The sequence below is a fragment of the Muntiacus reevesi genome, chromosome 3 (genome assembly GCF_963930625.1).
Source record: "Muntiacus reevesi chromosome 3, mMunRee1.1, whole genome shotgun sequence".
Taxonomy (NCBI): domain Eukaryota; kingdom Metazoa; phylum Chordata; class Mammalia; order Artiodactyla; family Cervidae; genus Muntiacus; species Muntiacus reevesi.
Window position 1 is genome coordinate 92734617 of NC_089251.1, and position 17445 is coordinate 92752061.

A 17445-nucleotide genomic window follows, 5' to 3' on the forward strand; every position below is an offset into this window, starting at 1 on the left:
TCATTGTTGACATAATTTCATACAACGGCTCTTTCATTTTTTTTTCCCCTTATACATTCCTCACCTCTTTGCTCAACTGCAGAGGGTCCCAGTTTTATTCATGGTTCCTCAGGGAAAGGCATTCACTTTTCCCGATCCAACTGACCTATAGTCACAGGTGTGTATGTGTGGTCCTTTCCACTTTCTACTCTGGAGCCAACATCAGGAGGGCACATTGAACCCAGGTAACTGCAAACTACTATTTTTTCAAACATATTTTGTTTATTTATTTGGCTGTGCCGGGTCTAAGCTGTGGCCCTCAGCATCTTCGATCTTCACCGGGGCATGTGAGATTTTTAGTTGTACCATGTTACTCTCAGTTTTGGCATGTGGGATCTAGTTCCCTGACCATGGATCAAATGCAGATCCCCTGCATTGGGAGCATTAAGTCTTAGCCATTGGACCACCAAGAAAGTCCCAAGATTGGTTTTAAAAAAAGATCTTCTACACTATTTTCTGTGTTAGTCCCTCCATGTGCTTCACTGAAGAAATCAACACTTGAAAATTTTGGGGATTCTTTATTGAGGTTCCACATATGGAAGCTGCAAAGAGCAGAAACACGTGACTCCACGGATTATCCTGGTGGGAATGCATCCCAGTAACCACCGCCAGGTAAGAAAAAGAACCAATCCGTTGTCCCCGATGGCCCCAGGTGATGGTGTCCCTTCTTCCTCCTCAGAGATAGCCACCGTCCTAATATCTGATCCCACAGATTGCTTTTCTCTTTTCTTGAGTAACACTCTATAAATGGAATCATATGGTATCTGTTCTTTTGTGTCTGTCTTTATCCTTTCAACATCATGTTTGTGAGCTGTGTCTGTGTTGTTGGGTGTAATTATAGTATTTTTCCCCCTGTTGTATTTCCTTCCATTCTCATAGTTACATAGCATAGCTTACTATTTTATAATAGTAGTTTATTATTTTACTCCTGATCAGTGTTTGGGTCGTTTCAGTTCTAGGCTAATTCAGAGAGGGCTGCTGTGGGCTTTCTTGCGGATGTCTTTGGTGGGTGTGTGCGTGCATTTCTGTTGCATGTGTGGGGAACTACTACGTTGCGGGGCATGGCTTTAATAAGTCAGTTTTGCAAAGGATTTTGTCAGTTTCTATTCCCACCAGCAAGTGGGAGGGTTATGCTGCTCTTCTTCCTCATTCATATTTGGTTCTGTTAGTCTTTTTGATTTTGGGCTCTTTGGGGGGTACGTAGTTGAATTTCATTGTGGTTTTAATTTGATTTACCAGATTTACTAATAAGTTGAACATCTTTTCATGTACACTGGCTATTTGGGTATCTTGAGAATGGGTTTTTGCAAATGTCCTGCTGATTTTCCTGTTGTATTGTTCATCTTTTCTTTCAGATTTATAAGTACCTTACTGAGATACTTATATTCTGAATTTGATCCTTTTTTTTGGTTTATGTATATTGCAAATATCTTATACTACCCTGAGCTTGACTTTTCACTCACTTTATGGTGTCTTTGGTTGAGTGGAAGATTTTAATATTACTGTACTTTAACTTACCAATATTTTCCTTTATAGTTAATGCTTCCTGTGTCCTATTTAAGAAAACTTTGCTTTCCTGATAGTCATGAAAATACTCTTGTGTATTATCTTCTGGAAACTTCATATCAATAATTTCACCTTTCTCATTTAGATCTGTAATCTACATGGTAGTGACTTTCACATATGGTGTGATATTGGGATCAAGTCTGTTTATTCCTCCATCATATCCACTTACCTTGCACCATTAATAGAAAGAACGTCTTTTCTCCAGTACTCTGAAACATTTTTGTCATAAATTAAGTGCTCACTTGTTTATAGGCTGATCCTATGTTTTTCCCGTTTATTCTGTTAATGTGATGAACTATACAAGAAGTTTTTGAATGTCAAACCAGCCTTGCATTTCTGGACTAAACTGAATTTGGTTATGACATTTATTTTTATGTATTAACACATGTTTTGATAATTTTTACAATATGTATAAAAGAAATTTACCTGTAATTTTTTTTAGTGTAATATCCCTGCCAGGTATGCTACCAAGATTTAGCTAGCTCATAAAACAAATTGAGAAGCGTTCTGATTATGTTCTTTAAAAACTTAAAACATGAATGCATGTGTGTGTGCTCTTTTGTGTCTGACTTTTTACAATACCATGGACGGTAGCTCACCAGGCTCCTCTGTCCATGTGATTTCCCAGGCAAGAATACTGGAATGGGTTTCCATTTCCTCCTAATCTAATATGGTGATTATATATAATTTGTCCTAGCATCAATCCTGGGTCAGGAAGATCTCCTGGAGAAGGGAATGGCTACCCACTTCAGTACTCTTGCCTGGAGAATTCCATGAACAGGGGAGCCTGGCAGGATACAGTCCATGGGGTCACAAAGATTCAGATATGACTGAGCAACTAATACCTGTCCTGAGTATACTACTCAGGTTTCTCCAGAGAAACGAACCAATTGCATATCTGCAGATATATATATATACACATATATATATATATATATATATATATATATATATATATATATATATATATATGTAAGAGCAGACCTACTATAGGAATTGGCTAGCACAGTTACAGAGGCCAAGAAGTCGCTTGATCTGCTGTCAGCAAACGGGGAGCCAGGGAAGCTAATGGTGTAACCCTGTCCAAATCTGAAGGCCTGACTACGGGGGGTGGGTTGAGGACTGGGGGGTGGGCTGTGGTATAAGTTCTGGGTGGATTCTTTTTAAATTGAAGTGGAGTTGATTTACAGTATTATATTGGTTTCAGGCATACAGCACAGTGATTCAGTATTTTTATAGAGTATGCTCCATGAAAAGTTATTATAAGATAATGGAATACACCTGTGCTATACATAGAGTTGCAAAGAGTTGGACACGACTGAAGTGACTGAACATGAGCATACACCTGGTTGGATTCTGAAGGCCCGAGCACTGGGAGCTCCCATGTCCAAGGGCAGGAGAAGACGGGTGTCCCAGGTGAAGCAGAAAGAAAACTCACCCTTCCTCTGTCTTTCTGTCTTGTGCAGACGCTCAGTGGATGGGATGCTTCTCACTGCAACGTTGAGGGTGATCCTTTTAACTCCATCCAGCCATTCGAAGGCCAGTCTCCTCCAGAAACACCCTCAACAGACACACCAGAAATATGTTTCAACAGCTCTCTGGGCCTCCCTTAGCCCCATCAAGTTAACCCATCATGCCAACCATCATAGTAAGTATTCATCACAATTATATTTCATTCCAGGTTTCTCTATATTTCGAATTAGACTTTTGGCAGAAAACTGGTTTCATGTGAGTTTTGCACCTGCATGCATGCTCAGTCTTGTCCAACTCTTTGGGACACCATGGACTATAGCCCCAAAGGCTCCTCTATCCATGGGATTTTCCAGGCAAGCATCCTGGAGTGGGTTGTCATGCCCTCCTCCAGGTCATCTTCCTGACCTATCTCCTGTGTCTCCTGCATTACAGGCAGATTCTTTACTGATAAGCCATCTGGGGAGCCCATGGGAAGGTCAATAGGAGTTAAACTGTTTTCTAGGAGCTCTTACATGGCACTTGGCAGTAAGCTTACTTACTCCAGGCTGAGCTTTGTCACTGAGTCTCAATCCTGGGACCCATTGTCAAGGTCCATCTTGGGTTTGAAGAGGAACCTGTGAGAGGACAACTTTCTGGACACAGGGCAAGCATTCAGATAAACACCTGATCCCAGTGAGAATCTTCAAAACCAATTTCATCTCCTCCTTTTGACCCTTCGATCACTGCTCCACCAGCCTGTTCTTTTTAATCTCGTTCAGTACTGTGCCTCTCATAGCTCACCCATCTCTCCACACCTACTTGCTGTGGTCCTCTGGGCTATGGCATTTCTAGTACACCCAGTCTTCATTTCATCCTCTTCTCAGACATGCAAGTGCTCACTCCAAAATGGAAAGCGGGTGGGGCTTCCCTGGTGGCTCAGTGGTAAAGGCAGGAGACACGGATTCAGTCCCTGGTCCAGGAAGATCCCACATGCCACAGAGCAACTAAATTCATGCGCCACAACCATTGAATCTGTGCTCTAGAGCTGCAACTACTGAGCCCATGTACCCCAGAGCCCGTGCACCCCAGCAAGAGAAGCCGCGGCAGTGAGAAGCCCAAGCACTGCAACTGCAGAGGAGCCTCTGCTCATCACAGCTAGAGAAAAAAGCCCGGGGAGCAGTGAAGATTCAGCACAGCCAGAGAACAACAGCAACCAGAAAACAGCATAGAAAGCTGGCCCCCTCAGCCCTCGTAGAGAGCTCCGCGGTGGCTTTGCAAGGTGAAGTGCAGGCTCACGCACATGCACATGGAGCCGCTCTGGCCGGGCTCTTCTGATCTCCCCTCCCCTGCAGCACCTCCAGCTGCCCTTGGTTCCTGGTGTGCATGTGGGGTCCTTTCACACCAACCTTTGTCTGTGTTGCTCTTCATACCAGGCATGGACTGTCCATGGCTTCCTCCTGGACAACCCACCGTTTAGCCATCAGCTCAGACCAGAACCCTTGAGCCCTCCCAGCTGGGGCTTGTGTGGTCTCCTGGCCGGTGCCTCATCTCTGTGATGAGATGGTGAGCTCTTGGCAGGCAGGGTCCAGGTCTCAGCCTGGTGGAGAGCAGGTGCTCAATAAACATGTATAAATTCAAACAGAAGGGGCGACACTGACTAGGAGACTGGCTTCCATTTCATTTCAACTTTATTCATTTACTTACTTGGCTGTCTTGGCTCCTGGTTGCGGCACTCAGGATATTCCTTGCATCGTATGGGATCTTTTAAAAAATTTATTTATTTTTAACTAGAGGATAGTTACTTTATGTTTTTGTGTTGGCTTCTGTGACATAGCGATATGAATCAGCCATAGGCATACACACCTCCCCTCCCTCTAAAACTGTCCTGTTCCTTCCTCCTACCACACCGCTCTGGTCATCACAGACTGCCGGCCTGAGCCCCCCGTGTTACACGGCGGCTCCTGCCGGCTCTGTCTTACACACGGTGTGTATATGTCAGTGCCGCTCTCCCAGTTTGTCCCACCCTCTCCTTTCCCCACCGCGTCCCCAGGTCTGTTCTCTATGTCTGTGTCTCCATTGCTGCCCTGAAAATGGGTTCATCAGTACTATCTTTCTAAATTACAATATATGTGTTCATATACACTAGTTGTTTTTCTCTTTCTGACATTTTGCTCTGTATAATAGGCTGAATTATCTTTCTAGATTCCATATCTGTGCGTTAGCATACCATATCTGTTTTCCTCTGACTTACTTCACTCTGTATAATAGGCTCTAGGTTCATCCACCTTACTAGAATCTTGTGTTGAGGCACATGAACTTTCTTTTGCAGTGCAAATGGGCTTAGTTGCTACAAGGCATGTGGGATCTTAGTTCCCCGACCAGGCATTGAACTCATGTTCCTTGCAAGGTAGATTGTTAACTCCTGGACCACCAGGGAATTCCCTTATTTCATCTTTTTGGAAGCCTGAGGTGGACTAGGATGGCCCAAATGCCATGCCCAGAAGGGAGGCAAGAAGGCCCAGGCGATGGAAAATCTGCTGATGCAATCTCTTCCTCGGACTAAATTCGACTCAAGTAGTGAAAACTCTCTTCCAATAGCATCCGCTTTATGTAGAATGGATTAGCAGCAAGGATTTCCTATACAGATTTTTCCAGAGTAACAAATTCAAACCACCTACTCTAAGAATTTTAATGAAAAAAAAAAATCCTGTTTAAAAGGCATCTGACCAAGATCCTTCCCCTTTTCTCTTATTAATAAAAGAGTTTACACAGAAACTCTGTAAGAGATTGTGTAAGAGGTTCGCAAGGATTGCTGAAGTCTCCACTAGGTGTGTACTTTCACTTTGTGAAATTGGCTACACCCTCCAAATGGTATCACACAGAAATGGACTTTCTGGGGCTCGTCTCTATGAATGGGTTTTAGCTGCACAGTGGTACCATTCATTTTATTTGGCCCACGTATTGCCAGTCCATTCTAAATTTGGCCTTAATTATTTTTCCTTTCACAAAAATATTTTGTGGGATCTTTTTGAACCCCGACGACTTCCTTCTTGTCCCTTAAACCAGAATCCAGGAGTGTTATTTTTGTTCTCCTCTAATTAAAATAATTGCTTGCTTCTTTTTAACTAGATTCATGCAGTTATTAGCCTAATACATGGATGGGTGCCACGCGGTGCTTAAGAGACAGAATGAGAAGTGATCGTGTAACTTCACATGAAAAAGATTCCCTAGTGCCAAGGAGCATTTTCCCCTTTCAGCTGGCGTTTTAGAAGAGCCTTTAATAAATTTGCCCCCCCCCACACCCCACCACTCCCTTACTAAAAGACGATTAACTGAAAGAATAGTTCTATTTTCTTCGTTAGGTACACAGCTCACCCAGGACAATTTGAAGAGGGGCACTTGATATGCTGGGTAGGGTACAAAGACCTGGGCTCTGGTTTTAATTTCTGCCCCTGTTTTGTCTTCCAGAATAACTGTGTGTGAAGGGTGAAAGCCCCATGTCTCTGAAGCCAGTGGGTGTTCACGAGAGGATTATGGGAACAGGGACAGAAGTGCCTGGATGTACTGTTCAGAGCTGGCAGGACCCGGCCTCTAAAAGGAAGACTTAAAATGTTTTTGACATCAGCACTTTCCCTAAAGTTGATGTAAGTCCTGGGGTTTTGGCAAAGGCCCACAGGCTACCTCTGACCTCTTGTCTCTCTTTTTTAAAAAATTATTTATTAATTTATTTTTGGCTGCACTGGGTCTTTGTTGCTACACAGACTTTTCTCTAGATGCAGTGAGGAGGGGCTACTCTCTACTTGCGGTGCACGGCCTGCTCATCTCGGTGGCTTCTCTTGCTACAGAGCACGGGCTCTATGGTGTGCGGGCTTCAGTAGTTGTGGTACATAGCCTCAGTCGTTGCAGCTGGGGCACATGGGCTTAGTTGCTGCATGGCATGTGGGATCTTATTTCCTGGACCAGGGATCACCTGCATTGGCAGGCAAATTCTTAACTGCTGGACCACCAGGGAAGTCCCCGTTGCCTCCTTTTGTAAGTTAAGCTTCATGGGATCACCCCGGCCATAGCCATTTGTGGATGTTTTGTCTAGGGCTGCTTTTGGACACAACGTGGAGAAGTGTCGACAAAGACCACATTGTCTACAAAGCCTCAAAGATTTGCTACCTGGTTCTTTGCAGAAAAATTTTGCTGACTCTTGATTTGGTCCATCTGATTCGCTGAGCATCTGCTAAAAGTCTACTCCATGTTGAGAAATGTGTTTATAGGAATGTGATTAGTGTTCTTCCTTTGGTGAGATGCTGAGGGCCTTTGGTGATGTGCTTTTGTCTCTGGTGATCAGTACAGGTGCATCGGTAGCAGGAAGTGAGAAGGATGCAGGGCAAGAGGTCATGGTTTGAGAGTAGGTTCTGCCACAATTGTCTTGGTGGCAGGCAGTGAATCATGGCTGGACTTTCCTTTGTCTGCTACCTGGAGGGGGAGGTGTTGATGACTTAGAGTGTACCTTTATTAGCCACTTCAAGACCTATGTGTGCATGTGCGCTTTGTTGCTCTGTCATATCTGACTCTTTGCGATCCCATGGACTGTAGCCCTCCAGGCCTCTCTGTCCATGGGGATTCTCTAGGCAAGAATACTGGAGTGGGTTGCCATGCCCTCCTTGAGGGGATCTTCCCAACCCAGGGATTGAACTTAGATCTCCCACATTGCAGGTGGATTCTCCTCCAGAAGATCTTCCTGACTCAGGGATTGAACCCATGTCTCCTGCGCTGCAGGCGGATTTGTTACCACTAAGCCCCCCGGAAACCCTGCAGGTGGATTCTTTACAGTCTGAGCCACCAAGGAAGTCCATCAAGACCTGTAATCACCTTCAATTAAAAAAAACAAACGCCTAGGGCATCATGTGAACTTCTGCTTCAGGCCGAAAGATGGGCCCCTCTGCCACCAGTGGGGGGTGGGTGAGTCAAGTGAAGAACTGCAGTAGGGGTCAGATGTTTCCTCAGTCATAAGATACTATGTATAGAAGTGTCTTATACTATGTGGCATAGATACTATGCATAAAAGCAGTGAATAAGTGTTATCTCTATTTGCTATGTGAAGAAATGAGAGTCAGTTTATTTGAGATCTAGTAAGGGGATGCAACTTCCCTGACGGCTCAGATGGTAAAGCGTCTGCCTACAATGCTGGAGACTCAGGTTCAAACCCTGGGTCGAGAAGATCTCCTGGAGAAGGAAATGGCACCCCACTCCAGTATTCTTGCCTGGAAAATCCCATGGATGGAGGAGCCTGGTAGGCTACAGTCCATGGGGTCGCCAAGAGTTGGACACGACTGAGCGACTTCACTCACTTTACTCACTCAAGGGGATGACAGAGGATGAGATAGTTGGATGGCATCACCGACTCAATGGACATGAGTTTGAGTAAACTCAGGGAGTTGGTGATAGACAGGGAAGCCTGGCATGCTGCAGTCCATGGGATCGCAACGAGTCAGACACGACTGAGTGACTGAACTGAACTGAAGCCAGTAGAAGCGCCAGAAGCTGTTTGCTGGTTTTCCAGGGCTCCATGTGCGTCTGTATGTCATCCTTTGGCCACGGTTTCAGGCGTGTTCAGTTCTTCAGTTAGTTTGTCTCTTCCTCCTTCCCCTCCTCTTTCTTTCCTTCACTATTCAGCAATACTTATTCATCTGCTATTAGCTAGAAAAAGGGCTGAATCTTTCAGGGAGAGTGATGACTATTTAAAGAAGAGTTGGAAGACTCTTTGGATGGTTTTGTTCTTGGACTCCTATGGCTGGAGTCCTCCAGAAGTAGATTCCCTCACAGTTTCTCTTTAGTTGCCCAAGGGCTTGGTCCTTATCTGTGACATAAAGAGAGAAATGGGGTGGGGAGGGGAGAGTAGTCCTGTCACTCAACAGTGTGTCGCTGGAGGCATTGTTTTAGGTTGTGTGTGTGTATGCTCACATATATGTGTGTTCATGTGCACACATGCATATGTGCATAGGGCACATAACATATATGTGCACAATGCATGTAAGTATGCATGTATGTGTACATGTATGCATACCTGCACACATGTGTGTACATATGTATATACATGTGCACGTGTGAATATGTGTATATATATGTGTATGTATATATGCATGTGTATGTTTACATATCAAGAAAGAAAAGGGGAACAGAGATGAAATATTGCTAGCAGATTTCACCAACAGCTACAGGATGGAGACAATCTAGGTTTGGAAAATTTGAAAGTCATGATTTTGTACATGAAGTCCCAGGAAATCCCCATCAGAGACATTTTCAAATATGAATCATTCACTTAGATGATGTCTATTAAATAGGCCAGATGTGGACTTACTTGGCCTTACTGTCCCATACAGTCGTCAGTCACATTGTAGTCCTTCAGTAATGTGTCTTGTAACTTTTGACATGATGATTATCAAATAGGTGAGGAGGAAGCAGCTCGAACCGGAATACTGAATGTGTTGTGTCCCAGTAGGAGATTTGCCAGTATTTTCCCTGATAGTCATAGTCAATCTTGTTGGCTACTTACGCTCTTCAGGTAGGCTTGCATCTAAAAGTCACATGATTCTCTGAAACAATGGTGCAAATAAAGTTGCCTCATAAAAACAGAACAAAGTGAACCCTCCAGAATCTTTCATGGTACAGCGGTCAACTGCACAGACCTCTGGGAAGTACAGTAGAAAATCCTTCTCATTCTCCTCTTTCTCCCACATCAGTGACTCACAGTCCTGCTGTCTGAATTTGGAGGAGGGGCATCTGATCCTGCAATCCAGCATTTAAACCAGGCTGTTGCTGTTCAGTCGCTCAGTTCTGTCCAACTCTTTGCGACCCCATGAACTTCAGCAAACCAGGCTTCCCTGTCCTTCACAATCTCCTGGAGCTCACTCAAACTCATGTCCATTGAGTCAGTGATGCCATCCAAACATCTCATCCTCTGTCGCCCCCTTCTCCCCTTGCCCTCTTGAAGCTGTGCTGCTCTTCCAGTATTCCTAGGACCCAGGATGGTGCTGTTCTCAGAAACGTAATTTGTTTCAGCACAAAAAGCATATTCATTTCAGGATTTAACACTGATACAGATAACACGTTTCCTCTCTAAGAAATTGGTAAGCATTAACCAATTTATTTAACTTCCCTGCCATGAAGTGAATTCACTTCCATTTGCTGTGGGAAAACCCTTCTTTTTCTAATTCTAATCTTATAGCAGGTATTCTACTGAGAAATTGTCACCACGCAGGAAACGTTTTGTAGGGGGGGAATAAATCTTTCAACACAGTGTAAAATTCCACCAAAATAGATGACCTCCATTTCCATAGCGTCTAAGCCTATTTTTAAGCGATTTAGCAATGCTCCCGAAAAAAGTAAAATCTCATTGAAAATGGTGGGAACTATTATTGTTACTACTGCCGTTACTCCCATTGCTGTGTGCAAAGTTCTTGATGATTTATGTGCATTATTTTGAGTTCCTCAGAAAGGACAGCTTGAGGAAAAGCTCACACGCTGTCTGTTCTGTGGAGGTTCGATCCAGGAATAGGATGTGATGAAGGATCTTGAGATGGAGAGTTACCTTGAATAATCTGTGTGTGTGCTCAGTCACGTCCGACTCTTCAGTGACCACATGGACTGTAGCCCGCCAGGCTCCTCTGTCCATGGGACTTCCCAGGCAAGAATACTGGAGTGGGTTGCCATTTCCTCCTCCAGGGGATCTTCTTGACCCGGGGATTGAACCTGCGTCTCCTGCATTGGCAGGAGGGTTCTTTACCTCTAGAGCCACCTGGAAAACCCTGGATTATCTGCATAGGTCCTAAATCCAGTTGTAACTGTCCTTTTAATAAGAAGAGGCAGAGACAGAGGCAGATTCAATACACAGAAGAGAAGAAGGCAGTGTGACCGCGAGGCAGAGGCTGCAGTAATGGTGTGACCACCAGCTAAGGGATGTGGGCCTCACCAGGTGCTCAAAGAGGCAAGGAAGGGACCCTCCCCTGCAGTCCCCCGAGGGAGTACGGCCCCTGCCGACAGCTCCACGTGGGCCAGTGGCGCTGGTTGCAGGCTGTGAGAGCCGCCAAGTTTGGGGTAGCTTGTCACAGCAGCCGCAGGGCAGTAATGCAGGTGCATTCTCCCAGAGCACAAACTCTGATGTCTCAGGGGAGACTGATCTGGAGGAGCGAGGGGAGGAAGAAAGTTTATCTGCAGTTCTCACCTCTGATTGGTCAACCACTTCCCTGAAGGGACACCAGACGCATGTGTGCTCAGTCACTTCAGTCCTGTCTGACTCTGCAACTCCCGGACTGTAGCCCGCCGGGCTCCTCTGTCCATGGGATTCTCCAGGCAAGAGTACTAGAGCGGGTTGCCATTTCCTTCTCCAGGGGATCGTCCGGGCCCAGGGATTGAACTCGCATCTCTTATGTCTCTTGCATTGGCACTACTTTACCAGTTTTGCCACCTGGGAAGCCTATATCATTTGCAATCACATCTTATTTCTTTTGCTCAGTTCTAACAGTTTGCCTATTGATAATGGTGATCATCATCTTCCTCCCTGCAGTCATCACACCAGCAGATCGCCTTACCCTGGAAAGGCTTCTCATGACAGTTGCTTTCACTCTACTGCTCAGAAGACTCGTCTTTCAATGAGCTTCCCCCCAGGCATTATGCTGAAATCATATTTCCAGGGGACAGAGATAGATGTGGTGTACTTATCTGATTAAACTGCCTGTTGTTTTAAATCTATTTTCACAGAGGTTCTTTCCTCCAGAAGACAATCAGTGACACGACGCATTAAAAACTATATCTGTATCAGTGGTTTCCTCTGTGGTATTTATGTGGTGTGTGCACGTGTGTGTGCACACATGTGTGTGTGCACGTGTGGGAGCATGTGGTAACCCCGTTGGTCCCTTGTTAGGATGGATACGCATGTGACAGTTATGAAACAGTTGCAGCTAAAACAATCAAGTTTGGTTACATACGTGATTTATCTTTATCTACAGTGAATACATTTACTGTCTTCCAAAAATCATTGTCTAGAACTATGGGAATACAAGAAAAGATATTTGCAGTCAGATGTCTGGAGGTCAAAAGCCAGTGCGGTTCATAAAGGGAGGGAAATCAAAGATTCCAAACCCACATGAAAAATTCTTCCTAACAGATGTTAGAGCTTTTGAGTCAGAAAATTTGTGTTTTCAAGCACATTGTGGAGGAGCGAGGATTTATTTTTATTTTGTAAAGATTTATTTGTTTGTTTTAGTTTTGGCTGCACTGGGTCTGCACCGTTCTGCTCGGGCTTTTCTCTGGTTGCGGCGATCAGGGGCTGCTCTTGGCTGTGGTGTGAGGGCTTCTCCTGGCGGTGGCCCTTTTTGCAGAGCACAGGTTCAGGGTGCGCCGGCTTCAGCAGCTGCAGCACGCATGCCGGCAGTGGCAGCTTCCAGGCTCAGTAGTTGTGGATCGAGGACTCTCCAGGGCTAGCTCAGTACTTCTGACCCCCGGGCTCTAGAGCACAGACTCAGTAGTTGTGGCTCGAGGGCTTAGTTGTTCACGGACCAGGGATCAAACCCATGCCCCCTGCATTGGCAGGCTGATTCCTAAACACTGGACCACCAGCGAAGCCCTCAAGGATTTAGGATTAACATTGATTCATTGTTACTGAATGTTTATAACATCACTTTGACTAGAGAGGTACATGATATGAAGTACAGTCAAAAGTTAATACATTAAATTGTTACATGGATGCGTACTTTATTGACCAGCTAAAAAATGATGGAATTGTGTGAAATGCCAAATACATGAATTACATTAAAATGTAACAAGAAAGCCCTCCTCACCCAGTGAATGGCAGACCCACCACTGTCACGGGCAGGTCAGCTGCAGGCCTCTCCTCGACTATTTTCCTAATATTTCTGCGTTTCAGCAGGGCCTGGGGACCATGATGTCGGATATCCCAGCCCTTGGCACTGCCCACATTAGAACCTTCATTAATCTTTGAGTTCTTTGCCTCCCCCCATCTTACCCAAAGAATAATGCCTCCCCCAGAATTACACAAAAATCAATGGCCAAGTTAATTGAAATCTGGATCTCTTAATGTTTTCCCCTTTCTTAAGTGATTGCTTGGTTTCTGAAGAGTGAAGTTGAACTCAGAGGATGGCTTTAACTGGTGGGGAGGGAGATGAATTCGTAAGAGAAGGGATAGATCGTTTTCCAAGTGACTGACAGACATATAGGATTTCATTTCAAATTTTACATGGAGGCTTTAGGAATGTTGGGTTCCCTGGTAGTTCAGACAGTAAAGAATCTGCCTGCAATACAGGGGACCCGGGTTTGATCCTTGGGTCGGGAAGATCCTCTGGAGAAGGGAATAGTAACCCACTCTGGAGGATCCCATGGACAGAGGAGCCTGGTGGGCTATAGTCCATGGGGTCACAAAGAGTCAGACACGACCGAACAACTAACACTTTCAACACTTGTGGGTTACAGACTGCTATAAAATATAAAAAGTATGACAGGAGGGAGCCAAATTACAGGCCAAACACCTACGATACGAAGACTCCAATTATCAGGAAAGTGAGAATCCTTAAAATAAAGAAGCTGGACACCTTTCTAGTGGTCAGTCACCTCCATCACCTTCTTTCTTCCTTCTTCCTTCCCAGGTTCTCTGGGAGGAGGAAAGAGAGGAAGTCGACCTCCTTCAGAGCATCTCCGCCCTTTAAGGAATCAGCAGAGCCTGAAGCTGGGCCATGGAAATGCCATGGTCACTAGTTCCATCCAGTAACAGTCCTGAAAACTCTTAGTTGCTCCGTTGTGTCCGACTCCTTGCGACCCAATGGACTGCAGTCTGCCAGGCTCCTCTGTCCATGGGATTTCCCAGGCAGGAATACTGGAGGGAGTTGCCATTTCCTTCTCCTGAGGATCTTCCCACCCAGGGATTGAACCTGGGTCTCCTGTGTCACAGGTGGGTTCTTTACCGGTCTGAGCCACTAGGGAAGCCCAGAACACACAAAGTAAATGCTGCTTCGCTGGATCCTCACAGCAATTTGCTGAGGCAAGAGGGACCACTATTTTGATCTCTGCCTTGTAGAGGAAGAAGCAGAGGGTCCAATGAGTTGGAATTTGTCCAAGATGACCCAACCAGTGATGAGGGTCAGGAGACATGGGTCTTCAGGCTTTTAGGGGAAGAGAGAGGAAGTGGAGGGCCAGGCACTTACCTTCTTGGCGCTCCGGATGGCAGGGGGTCAGCAAGGCTCATCTTCAGCCAGTTGGGACCCCCGTGCTTGCTCGATGCCAAGCAGGCCACTGGGTGCTGTGGCTCAGAATTCTGGTTTCCACCCTCGTTGGTGTCTGCAGCTTCCAGAACACTCAGACGAAGGGCTCTGAAAAGCATCTGGTCAAGCTTTGCAAAGGGAGAAAGCTTATCCTCCCATTCCTGAAGCCCCGAAGTCAGGGATTTGATTATGCTTATCATGATCTCAGCTTCCACTGCTCCAAATGCGATTAGTTTTGTAATTAGTTAATGTCATTACCTGTCATCAAATCCAGACAACGTTGGGCTCCAAAACCTCCCGTGGCAGAGAAACCCACAACCTGACATCTTTCCACTGCTCAACACAGAGTTTCTTTAATAATCCTGGCAACCGCCCCCTTCTTCCTAGACCACAGGTCCGAAAGTTAGGAGAAAGACGTACTTCTTGTATTTTTTTTTTAAAGGCTATTTAAAATTCTTTGGTCCCTTTCCCCCAAACTTTTCTTCACTCCAAGCAAAGCATAAATATAATCTTTTCAGCAACTCTTCTATGCTTTTCCATTTCACTTCTTATATATGTCGGCTGTGTTTTGCTCTGGGCAGAATGGTCAAAGTAAGAACTGGTTTACCGTAGGGAAACACCCTGTTAAGGACTATTTTTACCTTTTATAAAATGCTGCCTGTTACCTACTTGCTGTAAGTCCTGGGCGAGTGGTTTTCTTCTTTGCTCCTCTGCAGGCGTTCGGTAAATACTCTCTGAGTGCCCACTGTGTGTGGGCACTTGTGGGCACTTGGGACCCAGCAGGGGATAGACTGTATCCTGGTCCTCTGGGAGCTAAGGCCTGGTGGGAAAAGAAGGTGAAAGGAAAGTCGGCCCTGTGGGGGCTGGACATCTTCCACGTGCCCCTCTGGACCCCTTGCTTTACCCCCCTGTCATGTGGGAAGGGACACCGGAAATGTATCAGGAGCCTCTTTGCCCCCGGGGTTTGCCCCTAAACTGGGGAGCAGAATGGTAGGTTCAGTGTGATGATGGCGTCATCCCCTCTTACGGCCTGAGGGTGACATGGTCACTTTTCTGTTGGTTAGGAATCCATCCTCCCAAGGTTGCTTCCAGCCCAGGGTGATAACTGCTCATCCCAAGAACCCTTCCATAAACAGACTGCTTGTTAGGGTCAAGCAGTCTTGACCCTGGTCACCTGCTTGAAGGCTGCTCTTGTCCCCAGGGCATGCTGGGGTCAGAAGGCAGTGCTGTGGGACCCACATCTCTTCCGTGCCCAGGGCATCACCTTGTCACCTGCACATTTTTGGACTAAAGGTCCACAGGTTTAAGGCTCCATTGTTCCCTGTGACTCAACGACTCATTCCTAAGGCACATGATGGTGCATCACCACTATACGTGTATTACTGTATGTGATGAAATAAACACGTGTTTATTTCATGTGTCCTCTGACCCTGCTTGGCCAGCTCTCGGTGCCATCCAGATTCTGGGGGGCGACGAGGACCGGCCCATCCACAGGCCAGTTCAGCAGGGCCTCCATGGCCTGCACGAATGTGTCCCGCACCTCAATGTGGCCGTGGAGACCCTCCTCCACCCCTGGCCCTGCTTCCTGCCCTGCCGGGTGAGGCTTTATCTTTTTTTAAAGGTTGTCATTTTAATTTTTTATTGTCCTGCTACTGCTGCTGAGTCGCTTCAGTCGTGTCCGACTCTGTGACCCCATAGATGGCAGCCCACCAGGCTCCCCCGTCCCTGGGATTCTCCAGGCAAGAACACTGGAATGGGTTGCCATTTCCTTCTCCAATGCCTGAAAGTGAAAAGTGAAAGTGAAGTAGTTGTAAAAAAATACGCCTTTATGAAAAAACCATTGTTGTTGTTATTCAGTCACTAAGTTGTGTCTGACTCTTTGTGACCTCATGGACCGTAGCCCATCAGGCTCCTCTGTCCATGGGATTTTTCCAGGCAAGGATACTGGAGTGGGTTGCCATTTCCTTCTGCAGGGAATCTTCCCAACCCAGGGATCAAACTTGAGTCTCCTGCATTGGCAGGCAGATTCTTTACCACTGAGCCACCAGAGAAGCCCAAGGAAAAAACCATAGAGAACATAAAACACAGAAGCGAAGTTAAAAACTATGTCTCGCTGACATACAGAAGCACCATGAACGTTTGGGATATATTAAGGGGGCATTGTGTTTAGCTTCGGGGTGGGGAGCACTTTTATCTCTGGCCAGGCCACCTCTGCTGACCAGGGTCTGTCTTTTCTGAAGTTTTATAGATTCTCAGGCTCTTCAGCCTGCCCAGTTCACACTGGGCTGAACTGTCCACTTCAGCCAAACCAAGTATTTTCCTTGTCTGGATTTAAGCTTTTGTTTGTATTTCGGGGAGTGAATCTGGGCTCTGAGCTCTGCAGTTCGTGGCGTCGTCTCTTCTGGAAACAAGGTCCAAGGGCTCAGACGGCCGGGAGCACGCCCACCTAGGTGGGTGGTTTATGTGCTTAGGAAGCCCCGATGGATGCCATCCGGGTCAACTCTGAGGCTCTGCCCAAGGTTTTCAGGGTTACTCCGTACTTCCCCCAGGGACCTCAGCGTGTGTTAAAGCCACGCCAGGATTTCCTGTGCAAAAAGCCCTTGAAATATGAAGTTCCCCATTCCTCCTGATGATAAAAGGGATGCAGAAAGAAAAAAAAAATAACAGCTTCGTTACCTGATGGTACTTATTAGTTAGCTTCTCACAGAAAGAGTGATGAGAGATTTCCTATGGATTTTGGTTTATACTCTGGAGAATTTGTCTGTAAAAAAGTTACGGAGTGGCTGCTGTTCCTGTGGATGTGTTTTTTGTCTGTGACAAATGAAACAAGGATAATGCTCTTCGTTGGGTGATGCACTCAAGAATCATTCAGTAGAAGTTTCGGTTTAAAGCTCTTTTAGTTTCCAACTGCTTATTAAAAAACACACTCCAGTCTGGCTAAAAAATATCCTCAGGAAACCAGGTTGGAAGAAGAGGGGGTGAGGCAGGAATGAGCTATTTAGCTTTTCTTGGAAAATGGCATAATTCTCGGAGGAATGAAAGGCCGAACATTCCCCGGATTTTTCTCAGGCACACGTGCCAGTCCACAAAGCGCTGAAACCCCAGACACAGAACCTGGATTGAT

General features: G+C 45.8%; 1 long non-coding RNA gene across 12 annotated transcripts in view; it reads left to right on the plus strand.

Annotated features, from left to right (window-relative positions):
• Positions 1 to 17445, plus strand: part of LOC136164545 (uncharacterized) — a 68135-nt gene that overhangs the window by 37572 nt on the left and 13118 nt on the right. For 9 of the 12 annotated variants that reach the window (XR_010662368.1, XR_010662365.1, XR_010662366.1 and 6 more), the window contains 5 exons: positions 505 to 651; positions 3072 to 3253; positions 3942 to 4336; positions 6526 to 6701; positions 13710 to 14011. This is a non-coding gene — a long non-coding RNA (uncharacterized lncRNA). The remainder of the gene's footprint in view (positions 1 to 504; positions 652 to 3071; positions 3254 to 3941; positions 4337 to 6525; positions 6702 to 13709; positions 14012 to 17445) is intronic. The other 3 variants (XR_010662371.1, XR_010662374.1, XR_010662364.1) reach the window with 3 other exon arrangements.